The sequence below is a fragment of the Phyllobates terribilis genome, unplaced genomic scaffold (genome assembly GCF_046119375.1).
Source record: "Phyllobates terribilis strain yellow unplaced genomic scaffold, ASM4611937v1 Scaffold_255__1_contigs__length_2797608, whole genome shotgun sequence".
Taxonomy (NCBI): Eukaryota; Metazoa; Chordata; class Amphibia; order Anura; family Dendrobatidae; genus Phyllobates; species Phyllobates terribilis.
In genome coordinates, this window is record NW_027363015.1 from 332984 (window position 1) to 352553 (window position 19570).

Here is a 19570-nt window from a genome sequence, read left to right on the forward strand (position 1 = left end):
GACATGAAGGAGGCTGGGGTAATTAGGGACAGCTGTAGCCCCTGGGCAGCTCCACTAGTCTTAGTGAAAAAGAAAGACAACACCATGAGAATGTGTGTAGACTACAGGAAGGTCAACCATATCACACACAAAGATGCGTACCCGTTACCAAGGATAGAAGAGTCCTTAGCTGCATTAAAATCTGCTAACTTCTTCTCTACTTTGGACCTCACTAGCGGGTACTGGCAGGTTCCTGTGGCAGAGGCGGACCGGGAGAAGACCGCATTCACCACCCCAATGGGTCTCAGCAAATTTAACTGTATGCCGTTCGGGCTCTGCAAGGCACCAGGAACCTTCCAATGGTTGATGGAATGCTGTCTGGGACACCAGAACTTTGAGACGGTCCTATTATACCTGGACGATGCCATCGTTTATTCCAAGACTTACGAGGACCACCTGAAACACCTGGCAGAAGTGTTTGATGCCCTGGCAAGCTACGGCCTAAAGGTGAAACCCTCCAAGTGTCACCTCCTGAAACCAAAGGTGCAATACCTGGGACACGTGGTGAGTGCTGACGGAGTGGCTCCCGACCCCGATAAGATCACCGTGATTAAAGACTGGCCAAGACCCTCCAGCATAAAGGAAGTGCGGCAGTTCCTCGGGTTGGTAGGCTACTACCGAAGATTCATTCCCGGTTTCACCAAAATGGCAGCCCCTATGCAGGACCTCCTGATAGGTCAATCTCGGAAAGCCAAAAACCAGAAGCCGCCCTTCAGGTGGGAAAAGCTGGAAGAGGAGTCCTTCTGCCAGCTGAAGATGGCCCTCACGGGGGATGAAATCCTGGCGTACCCTGATTACAACCAGCCCTTTATCCTCCACACGGACGCAAGCAACATCGGGCTAGGAGCCGTACTGTCCCAGATCCAGCAGGGGAAAGAACGGGTAATCGCTTACGCCAGCCGAAAGCTACGGCCCACGGAGAGGAACCCTGATAATTATAGCTGATTCAAGCTGGAGTTCCTGGCAGTGGTGTGGGCAGTGACCGAACGTTTCAAGCATTACCTTGCCTCTTCCAAGTTCACCGTGTACACGGATAACCCGTTGACACACCTGGACACTGCAAGGCTCGGTGCCCTGGAGCAGAGATGGATGGCCCGCCTGTCCAACTATGAATTCACCATCAAATACCGGGCGGGACGCTCAAATGCCAACGCGGATGCCCTGTCTAGAATGCCAAACTTACCGGATGTAGGGGAAGATCCAGAAGAAGTCGAGCTCCCTGCGTTCCACCGTCTTGGGATTACCCTGTATTCCCACCGTGTGAAGGGCAGGCGCTCTGTGACATTCAATCCCTTGCCCCACTACAGCTGGGCGGAAACGCAAGACAGTGATCCCGCAGTCCGTCTGGTGAAGGAAATGCTGACACAGGCCGATGCCCGTCTTGACCCAGACACTCCGGAGGAGACCAAGCAACTGTGGAAGGAGAAAAGTAAGCTGTTCCTCTACAGGGAGAAGCTGTGCCGAAGAATGGTTAATTCTCGAACACATGAGTTGACCTGGCAGGTAGTGGTCCCAAGACGAGACGCGGCTATGGTTCTGGAGGCATACCACAACGGAGCAGGACATTTTGGATGGAAGAAGCTGGAGTACTTGTTGCGTGAACGGTTCTACTGGGTAGGCATGAGAGGAGCCATCGAGAGGTGGTGCAGAGACTGTGGCCCGTGCAACCTAAGAAGAAAGGACCGTGCCAGCCAGAAGACTCCCCTGCAGCCCATCATCACCAGACAGCCACTGGAACTGGTAGCCCTGGACCATGTGAAACTGGCTCCAAGCAGATCTGGGTATGTCTACGCCCTCACAATCGTAGATCACTACTCCCGGTTCCTGGTGGTGGTTCCCGTCAAGGACTTAACGGCTCAAACAGCAGCTAGAGCCTTCCAGCAGCACTTCAGCCGTCCACACGGGTACCCGGAGCAAGTGTTGACAGACCAAGGACCAGCCTTGGAAGCAGAGGTCTTCCAGGAGTTCTGCAACCTGTATGGCTGCAAGGAGATAAGAACAACGCCCTATCACCCGCAGACCAACGGACTCTGCGAAAAGATGAACCAGGTGGTGATAGATCTGCTAAAAACATTGCCCCTGGAAGAACGCAGCCTGTGGCCTGAGAAACTGCCCGATCTGGTGGACCTGTACAACCACATCCCAGTAGGTTCCACCAACTGTACCCCGGCTTACCTAATGAGAGCAAGACCTGGTAAGCTACCTATTGACATGGATATGGGAGTCCTGACGCCTGAGGACACCTCGCCAGAGGCAGACTGGGATACAGAACGGCAGCAGCAGTATCGGAAAGTACAGGAGAGCGTCGAGCGAAGTCTCTGTCAATCAAGAGAAAGGCAGGAGAGGACTTATAACCAACATGCTCCCGCTGTTCCCCTGGTACCTGGAGAGCAGGTCTTGAAAAGAAAAAGGCGGCTCCATAAGTTGGACGACCAGTGGAAAAAGGACCCGAACACCGTACTGCCCTCAAGCCACAATAATCCAAAGGTGTACGTCATCAGCAAGGATGGAGGAGAGACCACAGCCACTGTCTCCAGAGACCACCTGAAAAAGTGCCCCGAGAAGTTGCAAAACACGGATGAAGATCAGGAAGACCCTCAACCCGTAGAGGAAAAGGAGGAAATGATCAGCACCGTACTCTGAGACTTTCCCCGGTCCTGGACACAAGTAAACAACGCTATCGTGGTGCCCGTCCTCACCTTTCTCCAGCCAGCCCCTCAAGTTCCTACAGAAGACCAGGTAGAGCTGGAAGAGCAGCCAGCCCAGGAGGCAGAAGAGTCCACACCAGCAGCGCAGGAGGATCAACCCTCTGCTAGTAGTGAGCCTGCCATGCCCCTAGTGAGCCAAAGAGTGCGCAGACAGCTGCCCAGCTTACCCATAACACATCCTACACCCTGTAGTGCAGGACCAGTTAGTGAGCTCCGTAGGTCCACTAGAGTCACTAGAGGTCAGATGCCCGCTCGCTGGAAAATATAAAGTAATGCACTGTAAATTTACCTGTTTCTTGAAAATGTTTATGGTTTTTGTTGTTGCCTGTTATTAATTATGTTTCTCAGTTACCCTGCAGATTTATTTGGACTAACAGGTTATGGACGCTGGATAACCGAAACAATCTTGTAGATAGTTGCACACTGTGGCCGCAGAAGAGAAAACCTGTCTGGCGTGGCCTCCTTGCGGCCCAAAGTAGCTAGCTTCAGCCTTGCAGCCACGCCCAAGGCCAACGCAAGGGGTTTGCTTTGGACAGGTCCCCTACTTCGCTTAAAGCTTCACCTTGGGTGACATGGACACCCTCTTGTTTCACAAACTTCACCTTGGGTGATATGGACACCCGGTTGCGGACACGCCGTGACCTTTAAAGAACTAAAGCTTCTTGTAAATATGTTATTGTATTATCGTTTATACCCTTGTATTTATGTTTCTTTAAAAATGTGTTTAGTCCCGGAGTACTAAAATTTACTAGAGGGGAATGTGGCACCCCAGGGGTCTGGTTGCCACAGTAATAGAAATATTATGTCTGAGAGCAAGTGGGAGGTTTCTCTGGTCAGGAGCCCTAAGCATGCAACACTGCCCGCCCAGACCTGGGAGGGGAGGAATCTGCCCTTATAAACTGGGTCTGGGGCGGGATTAGGTGAGTCAGAGCTTGGAGAGGGAAAGATACAGCAAGAGCTCTGTAGGAGCAGGAGTGAGTGCCAGAGGCTGGAAGCTAGATAGCTCGCCTTGGCTGAAGACACTAAGGGACCAGCACCGCCGTCGTGGAGCGGAGGCTAACAGAAGGCCCCAAGTCACCGGCCATACGGGTGAGCACCACACAGTATACTCAGGGACGTGGGCTACTTCTACCCGCATAGAGCAAGGTAGCCAGGAAAGAGTGCAGATAGACGGGGAGGCCTACAACTCCACCTGGCCAGGGGGAGATCCTGCTTGCTCACAGACTGACCAGGCCTCTACTGCTAACCAGTACTCCCGGGAAGGTCTGCTCTATACCATCAGTAAAGACCCTGAACTGCACCACACGTCTCTGTGTTTCATCGCCGCACCAGCACCATTAGTACTGGGACGCTCACACCATCACTCCCATCATCCACACTAGCTGCCCTGAGGCAATACTTCTCCCGTGGGGAGTTATCCCATACTTGGCTGCGCTTACAACATCAGCCTCAGCGGCCTGCAGCACAGCGGCGGTCCCCACTGACCGCAATCCACGGGTGGCGTAGTCGGACATTTGTTATTACACTAAGACTGCCACTGGTTTGACCACCCTGAGCCACGGACCGGGTCGCCGCCACACTGAGACTACCACCCCCAGCATCCCACCAGAGGCCCGGCTCCGGGTTCCCCATGCGGCCCAGGGGGCGAGTCATCTTCACTCTCTCGTACTTTGGAGGAATTGACCGCTGCAGCTGCTCTCCCACTTCCTCCAGATGTCAATGTTGTCTGTAGGAGAGGAAAGTGAAGCCAGCGCTGAATGTCACGCCAAAGATGGCTGCCCTCCTATTATATAAATCTCACTATAACTCCACCAGCCTATCACATTCCTAGTTCCACATCCAACCTCCATATCAAACCCTGTAATAAACCCTTCATTACCTGGTCTTGTCAGGACCTCAATAAACCCAGCCTTTTTGAGGCCTACTTCTGTACGGCCATTAATAATGCACTGGTGTAAATAATGTGTGTGAGGTAAATGGTGTGGAAAACCGGATTGTAATCAAGCAATGATTTCTTCAATTGGACTGCAATGTCCTGAACCATACGACTTGTACCAGTCATGTGACTTATGCTGCCCCAGGACTACAGCCATATTGGCCAAAGCTGTGATATCACAGAGGCACATACCAGCATGTGGAAGCATGGCGACATAGCGATGACATCACAATGGCAGGTGCCGGAATGTGGAATCTATGACATAGCGATGACATCATAATGGCAGGTGCCGGAATGTGGAATCTATGACAACGATGACATCACAATGGGAGGTGCCGGAATGTGGAATCTATGACAACGATGACATCACAATGGGAGGTGCCGGAATGTGGAATTTATGACATAGCGATGACATCACAATGGCAGGCGCCTATATACACAGAAGCGCAGGTGAGAGGAGACACACAGGAGCTTAGAAACCACAAGGAAGGCAAGAAGAATCGATTGGAGAACAGGGACAGGAGAAGCCAAGAAGAACAGAATAACCCGCTTCTTAGCCTTCACTGAGCCATGACAAGACTGAGCGGATGGAAGCGGAGGAGGAGACCCAGGACCCCGTCACATCCACCTGACTGATGAGAAAGGGGAGAAATTATGTAGATTATGTAGCAACATTACAACTATTCTTGTTACCCATAGCAACCAGTCAGAGCTCAGCTTTTATTAAAGGGGTATTCCCATCTCCAAAATCCTCTCCCAATATGTAGTAGGTGTAATAATAATAATAATATTAGATATCCATGCTTACAACCACCAGTTATCTAGTTGCTAGTGGTCGTAACCATGGATACCTAAGGTCCTGCAATGCCTGCACATGAGGAAAGAGACAGCGAAGCAGAAAAACTATTCTACATTTCTAATTGGAGGTTTTTGCTAATATTATTATTACACCTACTACATATTGGGATAGGATCTTGGAGATGGGAATACCCTTTTAATCTCTGATTGCTATGGGTAACTAGGAGAGTTTGTTGCTCAGCTTTGATGAGGGATGACAGATTTTACTAGACTAAGTGGATATCATTGGTGCAACCAGAGCAGCTGCACAGGGGGCTAATAGGTTAGGGGGTCACTCACCTTCATTTTGTTAATTCTGTGTATTGCTGTAGCAGTGCTGTGCGCGTATATTGATGCCGTGGGGCAGGGGCGTACATAGAAATCATCGGGCCCATAGCAGAAGTTTGAGTTGAGGTCTCTCCCTTCAAAAGAAATGAATAAAACAATTATATTTGTCAGTGTCACAACTTTCCAGCCTTTACATAGTAATTTTCCTCCTGCTGAAGTCCTAGATTCCCCTCTCATTGCCACCATAACGTATGATGCCAACAAAAGTGCCCCCCAAAAACAGTATGATACCCCCCATGGTGAATTCCTCTACCTTAACCTCCACATGTACAGTAGGGTCATCAAACTGTGCCCCCCCCCCTCAACTCCCAAGGCAAAGTAAGGTGACCACAACACAGTAATCCCCCAACTTTGACCCCCACACAGCCCTCCATGCAGTGTACAGCCCTCCATGCAGTGTAATGGGCCTACATACAGTATAAAGGCCCCACACTGTACAATAGTCTGCACTAGCCCTCCAAACAGTATGATGGACACCACATAGGTCAGAGTAATATTCAGCTCACCCTTGAAGGATTCCCAGCGGGTTCCATATAACGAAGCACAGGATCCAGTCTCTGCCAGATGTAGAAGCAAGGTGCATCCAAATCCAGTACAAAAAAAGTCTTTATAAGAACGATTGAAACAATGGCATTGTTGTGACACCATTTAGGTGTAGTTGGGGGTTTGGAAGATGCACAAAATATGAGTCTAAGAACATGCAGAGTGTTTGAAACGCGTTCGGTGTTGCACATTTTCTACACCTTCCAAACCCCCAACTACAGCTAAATGGTGTCACAACAATCCATTTGTTTTTTTTACTGGAGCTGGATATTCACTTCAATCCAAGCATGATGGACCCCACACAAACCTTAACACTGTATAATTGCTTGCATACTGTATAATGGCCCCACACAACCCTTCAAATATTATAATGGCCCCCCATAGTATAACACGCCACCATAATCCTCCATACAATAAAATACTCACTATAGTCCTCCACAGAGCATAATTCACTTCCCCATGGTCCTCCTCACAGTAATATGCACCCGCCCATAGGGTAAAACGCAACCCCACCCCCCCATAGGGTGAAGCTCAACCCCCCCCCACCCCCCATAGGGTAAAATGCAGCCCACAGTTTTCCAGTATTATGGGCACCACGTACTCACTGATTTTATTTTTAAGAAAAATACAATACTCACCGCTCCTTGTTCCCCCACTGCTTCAGTCTCTGCAGCGCATATACTCACCTCAGCAGCTACACTATCTGACACAGCATGGAGTGCGATGAAGTGTCGTCATCGTGCCCGCTGTGTCAGATGCAGGAGGGAGGGAGCATTAAATGCTGCCGTTCAGTCAATACCATGGTTAATCACTAACAGGGGCATTTAAGTGTCCTGGTAGCTACTTCACTCATGTACCTCTTCCCATCGCCCCATAGAAGTGATTGCCGAAGATTTACCATGGCAGTCAGGGGCCTTAAAGAAGGATTCAATCACTGCCATCTTAGTACTCCTATAAAGCTCGGCTTCACAAGAGAATGTCAATTAAACTACATGTATATACTGCAATAATACAAAATATAGTATAAGGGGTTAAATGATCACAAGTCCACTAAGTTAACTTAAAAATAAAGTAAAAATTGAAAAAGTTTTGAAAAATATGAACGTTTAAATTATACTTCAACCGTTATGTTAAAATACCCCCCAAAACAAAAAATGAAATGCTCTTCTTCACAAAAAAACACAATCAAAAGCAATGACATTTAATGCAACCCAAAGAGGTATCAAAAACGGATCAATTCACTTGTATTGAGAGAGGCTGAACACATCCAGTCGGCACGTGATAGCGTGTATGCAAATTGCAATCTTGCGGCGCCAGTACTAGAGAAATTCTGTCCGCTCGCACACTGTGCACTTTAAGGAGCCACAAGTCTGACTGCAGATGGCGCCCCAAACCTGGGCAAACCTTTTAATATACCCCAAAATTGTATCAATAAAAGCTACGCAAAATCACACAGTCACAAAGGTCCATCAACAGAAAAAAAAATGTAAAAGGTCTCAGAATATGGTGACCCAAACCAATTTCTTTAGTGTTGTTACATAGTTGTTTAACCACCGTGGGAGATAAAACAACTTGAGTTTGGTATTGTGGTTATCTCAATGACCTGGAGAATTATATTATAATCTAAAAACAAATCCTTAAAAGACAATAGTGGAATTGCTTTTATCTCATTATTTCATCCCAACAAAGATTTTTTTTCTCTCCACATTTCAGACATATGATAAATATATAGTTGTATAGTTTGTTTTTATCTTAGTGGTGAAAACATTTTATTTTATTTCATTTTGCAACAAAGAAAATAACTCGTTTCCCACTATTTCCTGTGGCCAAATATTTTCCTATTGGTAAAGCAAAATGAGGATTTAGTTTGTGTGAGTGAAGCTCATGTTTTTATTGACAAAAGTTTAGAGAACAAAGAAGATTTTGATTATTTTTTAAAATCATTATTTGGGTATGTTATATGGTTATTAAAGGGGTAAATAATTGCTATGGAGCTAATATTATGGGTTCAATAATTTAACATTTTTATATGGCGAAATGATTAAATGCTACTTCCGCGTCTTAAATTTTTATACCTTTGAAATCGGATCGGGGCCCGCCTCTGCCCACCGGGACAGGCGATCGGGGCCCGCCTCTGCCCACCGGGACAGGCGATCGGGGCCCGCCTCTGCCCACCGGGACAGGCGATCGGGGCCCGCCTCTGCCCACCGGGACAGGCGATCGGGGCCCGCCTCTGCCCACCGGGACAGGCGATCGGGGCCCGCCTCTGCCCACCGGGACAGAACTACCCCGATGCCGTGAGCGGTAACTACGTCAGGTGGGAGCTTCTAGAACTACCCCTCATGAGCGGTTCTATTAGTACTCCTAGTTTGCTGTTCTTGAGCTACCCATTGTGGGCGGTTCTATTAGTTCTCCTAGTGTGCGCTTCTAGAACTACCCCTCGTGTGCAGTACTAGAACTACCCCTGGTGCCGGTGTGTGCTTCTAGAACTACCCCTGGTGGGCGGTTCTAGAACTACCCCTGGTGCCATGATCAGTTCTAGAACTTCTTCTAGTGCGCGGTTCTAATACTGCTCCTGGTGGACGCTTCTAAAACTACCTCTGGTGGGCAGTTCTAGTACTACCCATGGTGGGTGGTTCTGAAACTACTGGTGCTGATGGGCGCTTGTAGAACTACCCCTCGTGTGCGTTTGCATAACAACCTTTGGTGTGCAGTTCTAGAACTACCCCTGTTGACGGTGGAGGCTTCTAGAACTACCCCTGGTGGACGCTTCCAGTACTACCGATTGTGGGTGGTTCTATACGTACTCCTAGTGAGCAGTTCTAGAACTACCCCTGGTGCCGGTGGGCGCTTCTAGAACTACTCCTAGTTTGCAGTTCTAGAACTACCCCCTGGTGCCGGTGCGCGGTTGTAGAACTACCCCTGGCAGGCGCTCCTAGAACTACCCCCCGTGGCGCTTCTAGAACTACCCCTCGTGGGCGCTACTAGAACTACCCCTCGTGGGCGCTACTAGAACTACCCCTCGTGGGTGATACTAGAACTACCCCTCGTGTGCAGTACTAGAACTACCCCTGGTGCCGGTGTGTGCTTCTAGAACTACCCCTGGTGGGCGGTTCTAGAACTACCCCTGGTGCCATGATCAGTTCTAGAACTTCTTCTAGTGTGCGGTTCTAATACTGCTCCTGGTGGACGCTTCTAGAACTACCCATGGTGGGCGGTTCTATTAGTACTCCTAGTATGCAGTTCTTGAACTACCCATTGTGGGCGCTTCTAATACTACCTCTGGTGGGCAGTTCTAGTACTACCCATGGTGGGTGGTTCTGAAACTACTGGTGCTGGTGGGCGCTTGTAGAACTACCCCTCGTGTGCACTTGTAGAACAACCCTTGGTGTGCAGTTCTAGCACTACTCCGATGGGCGGTTCTAGAACTACCCCTGTTGACTGTGGAGACTTCTAGAACTACACTTTGTGGGTGGTTCTAGAAGTACTCCTAGTGAGCAGTTCTAGAACTACTCCTGGTGGGTGCTTCTAGAACTACCCCTGGTGGGCGCTCCTAGAACTACCCCTGGTGCCGGTGCACGGTTGTAGAACTACCCCTGGCGGGAGCTCCTAGAACTACCCCTGGCGGGCGCTTCCAGAACTACCCCTGGCGGGCGCTTCTAGAAGTATCTGTGACACCCCAGGGGTCTGGTTGCCACAGTAATAGAGATATTATGTCTGAGAGCAAGTGGGAGGTTTCTCTGGTCAGGAGCCCTAAGCATGCAACATGGTCCGCCCAGACCTGGGAGGGGAGGAATCTTCCCTTATAAACTGGGTCTGGGGTGGGATTAGTGAGTGAAGACAGAGACAGAGCCTGCAGAACAAGCAGAGGAGTCAGAGCCTGGAGAGGGGAAGTAAGAACCAGGAGCTCTGTAGGAGCAGCAGCTGAAGGCCAGGGGCTGTGAGCAGAGATATAGCTCGCCCTGGCTGAAGTTACTAAAACCGGACACAGGAGTCCGAGGCTGTGGGGACTGATATATACCCAGCAGCAGAAACCAGCCGGCAGGGGATTCCAGGTCCTCTGGCCATAGAAGCCCGGAGGCTCAGTCACAAAGAAGGGACCAGCGCCGCCATCCAGGAGCGGAGGCTAACAGAAGGCCCCAAGTCACCAGCCATACGGGTGAGCACCACACGGTATACTCAGGGACGTGGGCTACTTGAAACCGCTGACAGCAAGGTAGCCAGGAAGAGTGCAGATAAACGGGGAGGCCTACAACTCCACCTGGCCAGGGGAACTCCTGCTTGCTCGCAGACTGACCAGGCCCCTTATACTAGCCAGTACTCCCGGGAGGGTCTGCCTTGTACCATCAGTAAAGACCCTGAACTGCACCTCACGTCTCTGTGATTCCTTGCCGCACCAGCACCATTAGCACTGGGACCCTCACACCATCACTCCCATCATCTCTCACATTAGCTGCCCTGAGGCAATACTTCTCCCGTGGGGAGTTATCCCATACTCGGCTGCGCAAACAACATCAGCCTCAGCGGTCGGCAGCGCAGCGGAGGTCCCCACTGACCGCAATCCACGGGTGGCGTAGTCGGACATTTGCTATACATTAAGACTGCCACTGGTTTGACCACCCTGGGCACGGACCGGGTCACAGCCACACGGACACTACAACCCCCAGCATTCTACAACAGGCCCGGTTCCGGGTTCCCATGCACAACCCAGGCCCAGGGGGCGCGTCAACTTTGGCGTAGTCGGCAGGATTTCGTGCCCGCAACCACTGGATACTGCGTGACTGAAAAAGAGACTTTTATACTTACCTGTGGTTAAGTTTCCCGCCGTCCGGAGTCGTTTCCCGCCATCCGGAGCCGATTCCCGCCATCAGACGCCATCTTGGACCGTTTCCCGCCGTCTTCTGCCTTCTTCCCGCCATCCGCAGCTGCTTCCCGCCTTCGGACGCCATCTTCGGGACGCCGCACGGGAAGAAGAGGGGCGTGGACGCCGAAGCTCCGCCCCACGCTCTGACGCTGCGCAAGGTCCTGGAAGGGAGGAAGAGCGACGCTGACGTCATCGGAGCGCGACGCCAGGTCCTCAACCCCGACGATTGACTGCGGAGCCGCGGCCTACGGAAGAAGAGCATCGCAAGGTAGGCCACGGTCCACTAGGGGGGAGGAGGATGCCGGATACCGAGGGGAGCTCCACTGCCACAGCCACCGCCAGCGCAACCGCTGCAGCAGTCATGCCATTCACCATGCCCTATATCCCGGGGGCAACCTGGCTACCCCAGTACTCAGGGGAGTCACATACCCTAAGTGACTTTAGCGAAAGACTGGATAGCTTCTTCCAGGTGTACCCCCTCACAGAAGAGCAAAAAGTGAGCATCCTGGTGGCCCAATTAATCGAGCAGCCCAAAGGGAGGTAAAGTCCTGGCCACCTGGGAAGAAGAGGACTGTCAGAGAAATACTAGCCCGGCTGAAAGACACATTTGATACCCGCACCTCAGCCGAAATAAAGCTCAGATTTTACGGGTGTAAACAGCGGGCACATGAGAGTATAAGAGACTATGCTCTAAACCTACAAGAGGCCCTGAGAGCCATTAAGCAGGCAGACCCTGACAGCGTGGGAAATGAAGATAAGCTGTTGACTGAACAATTTATTGAGGGTCTACTGTGCAATGCCCACCGAACCCAGTTGCGGGCAATGGCCTTACAGGACCCTGACCTGGACTTTGCACAGTTCAAGGACAGAGCCATCCGGGTGCTCGGAGAACCGGCACCAGGTGGCGCTGTGACCCACAGGCGCCCTGCTATCACTTACCACCAGGAGACGGCGCCCTTGTCTGCAGGGCCTGTGGGAGCTGATGCGCAGGCTTTGAACAATAACCCGACTACAGACCTGCACCATCAGGTCCAAGAGCTGACTAAGAGCGTTGCCGCGCTAACCAGAACTGTGCAGTCTTTACAGGTCTCTTCTCCAGGAAAGATCCAGCTGGCATCCGGACTGGAGGACGTCCCGTGGCGCCGACTGAGGAGGACCCCACCGGCCAGAGGAAGACCCAGCGACAGATACAACGAGGACGGACGACCCATCTGCCGCCGCTGCAATCAACCCGGACATGTGGCAAGGTACTGTCATTTAAACGGGCACAACCTGGGGTAGAGGGCCAACCCCCAGGCATAAGACCATCAGGCCCATCAAACTGGCGTGATAAATATGTAGGGGGACGTCCAATCTTGCCTGTGGTACTGGATGGCATTCCTATGAGAGCCCTACTAGACACTGGGTCACAGGTGACCACCATCCCGTACGTGCTCTTTAAACAGTACTGGAATGACTCGGACATAACCCGCTACCCAGATGACGACCTGAGTATCATCGCCAGCAATGGTCAGCCCGTGCCGCAGGTGGGATTCAAAGAGGTGACCATTAAGATCGGTAAAGTCGAACTGGCGGCACAAGGACTGATTATAGTGGACATAGACCGTCATGAGAGTCACCCTAGAATAACCTTGGGAAGTAATGTGATTGAAAATTGTCTTGCAGAGGTGATTCTCATTTTACAGCAGGTTGCCAAGAACGCCAGTTCCGGCCAGCAGCGTGTGCTCCAAAAAGAGATCCGGGCACTAATGAAGCGGCAACAGGTGGAACTATCTGGTGGTGAGATAGGTAGCGTGAGAATGTGCGACCCGTTCCCTATTGCCATGCCCCCAAAAAGTGAGATGATGATTTGGTGCCGGGCAGCTATTGGTCTAAGAGGTAGAGACTACCAAGCAATGGTAGAACCCGTCTACTCAGACAGTAGGCCCACCATTTTGACAGCACGGGGGGGTGGTCGATGTACGCCATGGGAGGGTGCCCGTCCGCATCATAAATATCGGGGAGAAAGAAGTACACCTGCCCCGGTATGCCACGCTAGCCAAATTGTTCACCATCAACCAGAACTCTGTACAGGCCGTGGAACCCTTGCCTCCATCTCAACCAGAGGAAGGTAACGGCTCAAAGAAACCAATGGAGGACTGGTGTCAGCAACTGCATTTGGGTACTGACTCAGACTCCCTGTTTTTGGTGTGAGGGAGTGATCGGGTGGTTCGAGTGTACGAGAGAGTGTTTAGTAAACACCCGCTAGACTTCGGGCGAGTAAAGGGGGTAGAACACCACATCCCCACGGGAGACCATCCTCTCATAAAGGAGAGATACCGACCCGTACCCCCGGCACACTACCAACACGCCAAGGGGATGCTTAGAGACATGAAGGAGGCTGGGGTAATCAGGGACAGCTGTAGCCCCTGGGCAGCTCCACTAGTCTTAGTGAAAAAGAAAGACAACACCATGAGAATGTGTGTAGACTACAGGAAGGTCAACCGTATCACACACAAAGATGCGTACCCGTTACCAAGGATAGAAGAGTCCTTAGCTGCATTAAAATCTGCTAACTTCTTCTCTACTTTGGATCTCACTAGCGGGTACTGGCAGGTTCCTGTAGCAGAGGCGGACCGGGAGAAGACCGCATTCACCACCCCGATGGGTCTCAGCGAATTTAACTGTATGCCGTTCGGGCTCTGCAACGCACCAGGAACTTTCCAACGGTTGATGGAATGCTGTCTGGGACACCGGAACTTTGAGACGGTCCTGTTATACCTGGACGATGTCATCGTCTATTCCAAGACCTACGAGGACCACCTGAAACACCTGCCAGAAGTGTTTGAAGCTCTGGCAAACTACGGCCTAAAGGTGAAACCCTCCAAGTGTCACCTCCTGAAACCAAAGGTGCAATACCTGGGACACGTGGTGAGTGCTGACGGAGTAGCTCCTGACACTGATAAGATCACAGTGATTAAGGACTGGCCAAGACCCTCCAGCATAAAGGAAGTGCGGCAGTTCCTCGGGTTGGTAGGCTACTACCAAAGATTCATTCCCGGTTTCACCAAAATGGCAGCCCCTATGCAGGACCTCCTGATAGGTCAATCTCGGAAAGCCAAAAACCAGAAGCCGCCCTTTAGGTGGGAAAAGCTGGAAGAGGAGTCCTTCTGCCAGCTGAAGATGGCCCTCACGGGGGATGAAATCCTGGCATATCCAGACTACAGCCAGCCCTTTATCCTCCACACGAACGCAAGCAACATCGGGCTAGGAGCCGTACTGTCCCAGATCCAGCAAGGGAAAGAACGGGTAATCGCTTACGCCAGCCGAAAGCTACGGCCCACGGAGAGGAACCCTGAGAATTATAGCTCATTCAAGCTGGAGTTCCTGGCAGTAGTGTAGGCAGTGACCGAACGTTTCAAGCATTACCTTGCCTCCTCCAAATTCACCGTGTACACGGATAACAACCCGTTGACACACCTGGACACTGCAAGGCTCGGTGCCCTGGAACAGAGATGGATGGCCCGCCTGTCCAACTTTGAATTCACCATCAAATACCGGGCAGGACGCTCAAATGCCAACGCGGATGCCCTGTCTAGAATGCCAAACTTACCGGACGTAGGGGAAGATCCAGAAGAAGTTGAGCTCCCTGCGTTCCACCGTCATGGGATTACCCTGTATTCCCACCGTGTGAAGGACAGGCGCTCCGTGACGTTCAATCCCTTGCCCCACTACAACTGGGCGGAGACGCAAGACAGTGATCCCGCAGTCCATTTGGTGAAGGAAATGCTGACCCAGGCCGATGCCCGTCTTGATCCAGATGCTCCGGAGGAGACCAAGCAACTGTGGAAGGAGAAAAGTAAGCTGTTCCTCTACAGGGAGAAGCTGTGCCGGAGAATGGTTAACTCTCGAACACATGAGTTGACCTGGCAGGTAGTGGCCCCAAGACGAGACGCGGCTATGGTTCTGGAGGCATACCACAATGGAGCAGGGCATTTCGGATGGAAGAAGCTGGAGTTCTTGTTGCGTGAACGGTTCTACTGGGTAGGCATGAGAGGAGCCATCGAGAGGTGGTGCAGAGACTGTGGCCCGTGCCACCTGAGAAGAAAAGACCGAGCCAGCCAGAACACTCCCCTGCAGCCCATCACCAGACAGCCACTGGAACTGGTAGCCCTGGACCATGTGAAACTGGCTCCAAGCAGATCTGGGTATGTCTACGCCCTCACAATCGTAGATCATTACTCCCGGTTCCTGGTGGTGGTCCCGGTCAAGGACTTAACGGCTCAAACAGCAGCTAGAGCCTTCCAGCAGCACTTCTGCCGTCCACACGGGTACCCGGACCAAGTGTTGACAGACCAAGGACCAGCCTTCGAAGCGGAGGTCTTCCAGGAGTTCTGCAACCTGTATGGCTGCAAGAAGATAAGAACAACGCCCTATCACCCTCAAACCAATGGACTCTGTGAGAAGATGAACCAGGTGGTGATAGATCTGCTAAAAACGTTGCCCCTGGAAGAACGCAGTCTGTGGCCTGAGAAACTGCCCGATCTGGTGAACCTGTATAACCACATCCCTGTAGGTTCCACCAACTGTACCCCGGCTTACCTAATGAGAGCAAGACCTGGTAAGCTGCCTATTGACATGGATATGGGAGTCCTGACGCCTGAGGACACCTCGCCAGAGGCAGACTGGGATACAGAACGGCAGCAGCAGTATCGGAAAGTACAGGAGAGCGTCGAGCGAAGTCTGTCTCAAGCTAGAGAAAGGCAAGAGAAGGCTTATAACCAGTATGCTCCCGCTGTTCCCCTGGTACCTGGAGAGCAGGTCTTGAAGAGGCGGCTCCACAAGTTGGACGACCAGTGGGAGAAGGACCCGCACACCGTACTGCCATCAAGCCATGAGAACCCAAAAATCTGCGTAATCAGTAAGGATGGAGAAACCACAGCCATTGTCTCCAGAGACCACCTGAAGAAGTGTCCCGAGCAGCTGCAAAGCCCTGAAGAAGATCAAGAAAACCCTCAACCCGCAGAGGAAAGGGAAGAAATGATCAGTACCGTACTCGGAGACTTCCCCCGGTCTTGGACACAAGTAAACGGCGCTGTCGTGGTACCCGTCCTCACCTTTCTCCAGCCAGCCCCGCAAGTGCCTACAGAGGAACCGGTAGAGCTGGAAGAGCAGCCGGCCCAAGAGGCAGAAGAGTCCACACCAGCAGTACAGGAGGATCAACCCTCTGCTAGTAGTGAGCCTGCCGTGCCCCTAGTGAGCCAAAGAGTGCGCAGACAGCTGCCCAGCTTACCCATAACACCTCCTACATCCTGTAGTGCAGAACCAGTTAGTGAGCTCCGTAGGTCCACTAGAGTCACTAGAGGTCAGATGCCCGCTCGCTGGATAATCTAAACTAATGCACTGTGAATTTATCTGTTAACTGTTTATGGTTTATGTTTGTTGCCTGTTATTAATTATGTTTCTCAGTTACCCTGCAGATTTATTTGGACTAACAGGTTATGGACACTGGATAACCGAAACATTCTTGTAGATAGTTGCACCTTGGTGCCTCTTGTGAAGACGGCCGCGGAAGAGAAAACCTGTCTGGCGTGGCCTACTTGCGGCCCAAAGTAGCTAGCTCCAGCCTTGCAGCCACGCCCAGGGCCAACGCAAGGGGTTTGCTTTGGACAGGTCCCCTACTTCGCTTAAAGTTTCACCTTGGGTGACATGGACACCCTCTTGTTTCACAAACTTCACCTTGGGTGAAATGGACACCCGGTTGCGGACACGCCGTGACCTTTAAAGAACTAAAGCTTCTTGTAAATATGTTATCGTATTATTGTTTATACCCTGTATTTATGTTTCTTTAAAAATATGTTTAGTCCCGGAGTACTAAAATTTACTAGGGGGGAATGTGACACCCCAGGGGTCTGGTTGCCACAGTAATAGAGATATTATGTCTGAGAGCAAGTGGGAGGTTTCTCTGGTCAGGAGCCCTAAGCATGCAACACGGTCCGCCCAGACCTGGGAGGGGAGGAATCTTCCCTTATAAACTGGGTCTGGGGTGGGATTAGTGAGTGAAGACAGAGACAGAGCCTGCAGAACAAGCAGAGGAGTCAGAGCCTGGAGAGGGGAAGTAAGAACCAGGAGCTCTGTAGGAGCAGCAGCTGAAGGCCAGGGGCTGTGAGCAGAGATATAGCTCGCCCTGGCTGAAGTTACTAAAACCGGACACAGGAGTCCGAGGCTGTGGGGACTGATATATACCCAGCAGCAGAAACCAGCCGGCAGGGGATTCCAGGTCCTCTGTGACTGAGCCTCCGGGCTTCTATGGCCAAAGAAGGGACCAGCGCCGCCATCCAGGAGCGGAGGCTAACAGAAGGCCCCAAGTCACCAGCCATACGGGTGAGCACCACACGGTATACTCAGGGACGTGGGCTACTTGAAACCGCTGACAGCAAGGTAGCCAGGAAGAGTGCAGATAAACGGGGAGGCCTACAACTCCACCTGGCCAGGGGAACTCCTGCTTGCTCGCAGACTGACCAGGCCCCTTATACTAGCCAGTACTCCCGGGAGGGTCTGCCTTGTACCATCAGTAAAGACCCTGAACTGCACCTCACGTCTCTGTGATTCCTTGCCGCACCAGCACCATTAGCACTGGGACCCTCACACCATCACTCCCATCATCTCTCACATTAGCTGCCCTGAGGCAATACTTCTCCCGTGGGGAGTTATCCCATACTCGGCTGCGCAAACAACATCAGCCTCAGCGGTCGGCAGCGCAGCGGCGGTCCCCACTGACCGCAATCCACGGGTGGCGTAGTCGGACATTTGCTATACATTAAGACTGCCACTGGTTTGACCACCGTGGGCACGGACCGGGTCACCGCCACACGGACACTACAACCCCCAGCATTCTACAACAGGCCCGGTTCCGGGCTCCCATGCACAACACAGGCCCAGGGGGCGCGTCATATCCCTGGCGGGCGCTTCTAAAACTACCCCTGGCGGGCGCTTCTAGAAGTACCCCTGGCGGGCGCTTCTAGAAGTACCCCTGGCGGGCGCTTCTAGAAGTACCACTGGCGGGCGCTTCTAGAAGTACCTCTGGCGGGCGCTACTAGAACTACCCCTCATGGGCGCTTCTAGAACTACCCCTCATGGGCGCTTCTAGAAGTACTCTTAGTGTGCAGTTCTAGAACTACCCGCAGAGCCGTGAGCGGATCTAGAACTTCTAGTGTGCGGTTCTAATACTGTTCCTGGTGTGCGCTTTTAGAATTACCCCTGGTGGGCGGTTCTAGAAGTACTCCTAATGTGCAGTTCTCGAACTACCCCTGGTGACGGTGGACGCTTCTAGAAGTACTTCTAGTGTGCAGTACTAGAACTACCCCTGGTGCCGGTGTGTTCTTCTAGAACTACCCCTGGTGGGCGGTTCTAGAACTACCCCCAGTGCCATGAGCTGTTCTAGAACTTCTAGTATGCGGTTCTAGAACTACCCCTGGTGCCGATGGGTGGTTCTAGAACTACTCCTGGTGGGCACTTCTAGAACTACCCCTGGTGGGCACTTCTAGAACTACCCCTGGTGGGCAATTCTAGAACTACCCCTGGTGGGCACTTCTAGAACTACCCCTGGTGGGCACTTCTAGAACTACCCCTGGTGGGCACTTCTAGAACTACCCCTGGTGTCGGTGGGCACTTCTAGAACTACCCCTGGTGTCGGTGGGCACTTCTAGAACTACCCCTGGTGTCTGTAGGCTCTACTAGAACTACCCTTGGTGTCTGTAGGCACTACTAGAACTACCCCTGGTGTCTGTAGGCGCTACTAGAACTACCTCTGGTGGGCAGTCCCAGAACTACCCCTGGTGGGCAGTCCCAGAACTACCCCTGGTGGGCAGTCCCAGAACTACCCCTGGTGGGCAGTCCCAGAACTACCCCTGGTGGGCAGTCCCAGAACTACCCCTGGTGGGCAGTCCCAGAACTACCCCTGGTGGGCAGTCCCAGAACTACCCCTGGTGGGCAGTTCCAGAACTACCCCTGGTGGGCAGTTCCAGAACTACCCCTGGTGGGCAGTTATAGAACTACCCCTGGTGCCGGTGGGCACTTCTAGAACTACCCCTGGTGCCGATGGGCGCTTCTAGGACTACCCCTGGTGCCGATGGGCGCTTCTAGGACTACCCCTGGTGCCGATGGGCGCTTCTAGAACTTCCCCTTGTGGGCGCTTCTAGAACTACCCCTGGTGGGCGCTACTAGAACTACCCCTGGTGGGCGCTACTAGAACTACCCTCGTGGGCGCTACTAGAACTACCCTCGTGGGCGCTACTAGAACTACCCCCGTGGGCG